Source organism: Triturus cristatus, chromosome 11, assembly GCF_964204655.1.
Source record: "Triturus cristatus chromosome 11, aTriCri1.1, whole genome shotgun sequence".
Lineage (NCBI taxonomy): Eukaryota > Metazoa > Chordata > Amphibia > Caudata > Salamandridae > Triturus > Triturus cristatus.
Window position 1 is genome coordinate 378,070,891 of NC_140594.1, and position 6,000 is coordinate 378,076,890.

Genomic DNA, 6,000 nt, shown 5'->3' on the forward strand with positions numbered 1-6,000 from the left:
AAACCCAAGGCTCATTCAACTAGGGGAAAAGCAGCCACTACAGCTTTATTACGTAATATCCCAATTCCAGGGATCTGTAAAGCAGCTACCTGGAAGTCAGTACACACATTTACAAAGCATTACTGCCTAGATTCTGACACTAGAGCAGACACTCAAGTAGGGCAAGCTTGACTCAGAAATCTTTTTTCTTAAGTCCTTGGCATTTTCCTCTGTCTGTTTCGCCATTTTCTTTAGGATGGGCTTGCTATTTTATTCAGTGCTTATGACTAAACATTGAAATCCCCTGCGAGAGAAGGAATGGTTTCTTACCTGTAACTTCTTTTCCCTCGCAGGGGAATTTCCATGATAGTCATAAGCGACCCTCCCTCCTCCCTGGCGGAATAGACAGAGGAATTGTCTTACTACATATCCATTATAAGAAGCCTCTAAAAAGAACTGAAGTAACTGCTACCTGCTATGCATGATGGGCTACTGGTGGTGCCTGGTCCCTTAACAACACAGTGTTCTTTTTTAAACATATAAGAACAGCCTATGAGGCTACTCTGCCCTGCTCCTTTCATCTCTATCATAAGGATAAAAAGGGTTTGTGAGAGATATTTCTACTGACTGACAATAAAATGTTCTCAAATTTACTTATTTTGGTCCCCTTTTTCTCTTCAGTATGAAAAACCTGTCCAGTGTAGCCTAGGTAAATAGGCTACATAATCTCTCTCTTTTTCTTAAGTGTCTTTTCAGGCCTTCCTGAGGAAAGGCAAAAATATACACTTAAGAAGATATATGTACAACTGCTCCGGGGTCCACGTGCATGGGCGGGACTATTAAGCGCTTATGACTATCATGGAAATTCCCCTGCAAGAGAAAAGAAGTTACTGGTAAGGAAATCATTTCTTCATTGTCATTTCAAGGGTCATTGCTAGAATTGTTCGGCCCAAAACTGATTGGTTGGTGTTTTGGGACTAATATTTTCAGCATTTTCATAAAGTATTTAGTCCATAGTGTGTGTGTTCATTTGGCTGTAGCTATCTCCCGCAAAGTTCTGAAGTGTGTAGGGCGAATAATTAATTTCCAGGTAGTTCCCCGGAGAAATGGAGGGCGGATCTATGCAAATGGGGGTAGCGGAGGAGCGCCAGCTACGTGTGGTCTGCACGGATGAGAACACTGATCGAGACCTAGAGACCTGGGGCATTATGTTGGCTAGCGTGCAGGGGACGAAACACCCCGGAGGGAGCAACTTTGACCTCCCTGGGCACGATCAAATCAATCAATCAATCAATCAATCATAGCATTTATAAAGCGCACTACATACCCTTGAGGGTCTCAAGGCGCTAGGGGAGGGGGGACGCTGCTACTGTTCGAAGAGCCAGGTCTTGAGGAGTCTCCTGAAGGTAAGAAGGTCTTCGGTCTGTCGCAGGCGGATAGGGAGGGTGTTCCATGTCTTGGCGGCGAGGTGGGAGAATGATCTGCCGCTGGCAGTCACTCTTCGGATGCGGGGGACGGTGGCGAGGGCGCGTTCTGCGGAGAGGATCTGGCGGGTGGGGGTGTAGAGGCTGAGTCGGCTGTTGAGGTACGCTGGTCCGGTGTTGTGGAGTGCCTTGTGTACGTGGGTGAAGAGCTTGAAGGTTATCCTCTTGTTGATGGCGAGCCAGTGCAGGTCTCAGGTGGGGTGTGATGTGGCTGCGGCACGGGATGTCCAGCATCAGGCGTGCGGAGGCGTTCTGGATGTGTTGGAGCCGTTTCAGAGTTAGGCGGGGCTCCTGCGTAGAGTGCGTTGCCGTAGTCCAGTCTACTGCTGACAAGGGCCTGGGTGACCATCCTTCTAGTTTCGGTGGGGATACACTTGAAGATCCTGCGAAGCATGCAGAGGGTGTTGAAGCAGGAGGAGGCGACGGCGTTGACCTGCTTCATCATGGAGAGGGTGGAGTCAAGGATGACCCCTAGGTTGCGTGCGTGGTCGGTGGGTGTGGGGGGTGCTCCTAGTGCAGTCAGCCACCAGGATTCGTCCCAGGCCGAGGGGGAGGATGAGGACCTCTGTCTTGTCTGAGTTCAGCTTCAGTGGTTGTTTCTCATCCAGTCGGCAACGGCCTTCATTTCTTCGTGGAGTTTGGTTTTGGCGGTGCGGGGGTCTTTGGTGAGGGAAAGGATCAGCTGGGTGTCGTCGGCGTAGGAGATGATGTTGAGGTCGTGCCGTTGTGCTACGTGGGTGAGTGGTGTCATGTAGACGTTGAACAACATAGGGCTGAGGGATGAGCCTTGGGGTACGCCGCAGATGATCTCGGTGACTTCGGAGCGGAAGGGGGGGAGGCGGACGCTCTGAGTTCTGCCGGAGAGGAAGGAGGTGGTCCAGTCCAGGGCCTTCTCTTGGATTCCGGCGTCGTGGAGGCGTGTTCGTAGTGTGCGGTGGCAGACCGTGTCGAAGGCGGCTGACAGGTCCAGGAGGATGAGGGCCGCGGTTTCACCGTTGTCAAGCAGGGTCCTGATGTCATTGGTGGCGGCGATGAAGGCAGTTTCGATGCTATGGTTGCGGCGGAACCCAGACTGGGACGGGTCCAGGATGCTGTTCTCTTCGAGGAAGCTGATCAGTTGTTTGTTGACGGCCTTTTCGATGACCTTCACTGGGAACGGGAGCAGGAAGGAGATGGGTCGGAAGTTCTTGAGGTCTTTGGGGTCCGCCTTGGGTTTCTTGAGTAAGGCGTTGATCTCTGTGTTCTTCCAGCTTCCCGGGAAGGTCGCAGTCTCAAAGGAGATGTTGATGGTTTTCCGGAGATGGGGTGCGATGGTGCTGCTGGCTTTGTTGAAGATGTGGTGTGGGCAGGGGTCTTCCGGGGATCCGGAGTGGATGGTGTTCATGATCTTGATGGTGTCGTCATCGTTGATGTTGGTCCAGGTGAGCAGGCGGTTGGTGGTCGTGGGAGCGGGGGTCTCAGCGGTTGCCGGGGTGGTGACGGCGTCGCAGCTGTTGTGGATGTCGGCGATCCTGCGGTGAAAGAAGGTGGCCAGCGAGTCGCCCATGTCTTGTGACGGTGGGATGTCGTTGGTGTTGGAGCTGGGGTTGGAGACTTCCTTCACGATGCTGAAGAGCTCTTTGCTGTTGTGTGCGTTGTTGTCTAGGCGGTCTTTGAAGGAGGTCCTTTTGGCGGATCTGATGAGGTGGTGGTGTCTGCGGGTGGCGTTCTTGTGGGCTGTGTAGCTTTCCGGTGTTCGTTCACGGATCCAGTTTTTTTAGAGTTTTCGGCAGGTTGGCTTGGAGGCCTGGAGGTCTTTGGTGAACCAGCTGGCTCTCTTGCTGGTCTGGGTGTTGGAGGGCTTCTTGAGCGGGACGAGGGTGTTGGCGCAGTCATCGATCCATTGTCTGAGGCTGCGGCGTCTGGGTTGGTTGGGTCTGCGGGTGGGCTCAGGGCGAGGGCGGTGGTTAGCTGGTCCTCGGTGACCTTGCTCCAGCGGTGGCGGGGCATCTGCTGGGTGCGGTGGTGTGTGGTGGGTTTCTAGAAGGTGAAGTGGATGCAGCGGTGGTCGGTCCAGTGGAGTTCGGTGGTGTGGTTGAAGAAGACGTGGGAGCTTGCTGAGAAGATGGGGTCAAGCGTGTGGCCGGTGGAGTGGGTGAGTGTTGTGACGAGTTGTCTCAGTCTGAGGTTGTCGAGGTTGTCGATCAGGGTGGAAGAGTTGGGGTCGTTGTTGTTCTCGAGGTGGAAGATCAGGTCCCCGAGGAGGATGTAGTCCGTCGAGGCGAGGTCGTGTGTGCTGATAAAGTCGGCGATGGAGTCGCTGAACTGCGGTCGGGGTCCGGGTGGTCTGTAGACGAGGGTACCTCTGAGGATGGTGTTGGGGTCAATGTGGATCTGGAAGTGCAGGTGTTCGGCGGTGCTGAGGGTGTCGTCGGTGTCTGTAGAGATTTTGAGAGTGTTACTGTGGACGATGGCGATGCCTCCTTCTATCCCGTTGGTGCAGTCCTTGCGGGTGATCTTGTAGCCTTCCGGGATGGCTATGGCGATGTCGGGTGCCGAGGAGGGGTTCAGCCAGGTCTCCGTCAGGAAGGCGATGTCTAGGGCGACACCAGAACATCCACACAGTGTAGCTTCCTCGGCAGGATCTCCCCCCATCCCCCCGTGGTTGCATAATGATTACAGTGCCAGGTTCCCCCACATTGAGGTAGTACCCCTGGGCCACATACACTTATGAGTCTACGACCGGCTGGCTCACACTCTAATGCCTGGGAGACCCTGTAGATGAGCTAGGCCTTCATTACTAGTTCACCCTCCATTTACGTCCCCCCCCTTCACACCTCCCTTCCCCCACCCAGACACACCCCAGCAGGGGATAGGGATCAGAGGCAGGGCCGGACTGGCCGTAGCGGGCACCTGGCAATTCCCCGGTGGTCCACAAGGGTGAGGTCCTGTTTTGGAGTCCTGGTGGACCGTTTTTGTCACAGGGCCGTTTTTGCAGCATAGGTGCAAGACCTGGCCTGGCATTTTGGGCTGCACTTTTTCCATGGGGAACAGGGTCAAGACCGATTTGCGTATGGCTGGGTCTAAACTGGAATGGCGTGGTGTGAAAAAAAACAAAGAATTCAACCCAGATCTGTGACTGGGGTGAATGTTTGATTAATTCAGCATTCAGTCCATCATCTGTTCTTTTTGGACTAGGATAAGACATCATCTTTATTGGAAGTGGCTTTGAGGGAACTGGGTTTGTCGGCAGGATGTGGGATACACAGGGCTTTGAAGAATGACCAATGTGAGTTTCTACGTGAAGGGGTGGTGGTGAGAGAAGAAACAGTCTTGTTGTCAGTTTACTTTCAGATCTTTCCTTTTGCACTGAAGAGGTTGGTGGCATTGCACTTGTTTGTGGTGTATGGAATAGGTGGGTAAGGCAGTGCCTGATTGTCTTTTTCTGATTCTCTTGTGATGGTGGTTACATTGATGGTGCTGGTATAATACTTTGTTTTGGATGATGTGGTGAGCCTAATGCTCCCTCGTGGCACAATGCATTGGTTGTGGTTTTGTGACTTTGATTTTTATATGGTGGATAGGCCATTGGAGATGAACAAATGTGTTTAATGAAGGAAGCTATGCTAAATTTTCCACGTTTGTTTAGGATACTGCTTGAATTTTACTGTGCCCCTGTTATAGCTAGAATTAAGCATCCTGTTTTGGATTCCACGTTTGGAAATGGAGCAGTTAAGAAATATAATTTGGTACAGTGAGTTTCTGAGCAGGCATGCGATGGAAGGGTGCCTGATATCACAACATTCAGAATGGAGTGTTTTACAATAGCTCATTGATAGTGAGGAAGAGGTAAGTCTGTATTCGTAAAGAGGGCACAGAGATTGATCATTCCATTTTATTTGGGTAAGCCCGCTGTACTATTCCCAGGGAACTTCCTAGAGCACTGATTGGTTCCTGAGAACCACAAAGACTCCAAGCACTATCCGAAAACAGACACTAAGAATATATTTATTTCCCACTAATCAGTGAAAAGATGCATTTGAATTATTTTGTCAGTGATGCATGGCTCACCCATCTTCTATTTCTAGAGATGCAGTTCCAACACATTTTTATGTTCCACTGCCTGAAGGAAATTAACAAATGTTTGTGATCAAAATCCATAGTAATGTGATTTAAGACTCATTGAGCTTCACTCACTATCACTGTAATACCATGACTTAGTATGCATTGATCATATTGATCACATATGTAGTAGCCTAGTCTAGAGATATGTTAGCATTTGCTGGTAGTTGCTGGTGGACGGGTTAAGGGTAACTGATTGATGGGAGTTACAAGTACAAGAACTGTTGGCAGAAGGTCAAGCTGTTGAAAGATATAGTCTGGAGGCAGATTTAAGGACTGACAGCAGAGGTTTGGGGGGGGGAGGGGACATGTGATCTTCTGTGAAATGGGAAGGCAGAACGTGCATTTGTTGTTTCCATTAAGGCTGATACTTCCAGTTTGTATTCCCAGCTCAAAACCAGAGTATCTCCAAGAAATGCCAATCCAGAGTGGAACC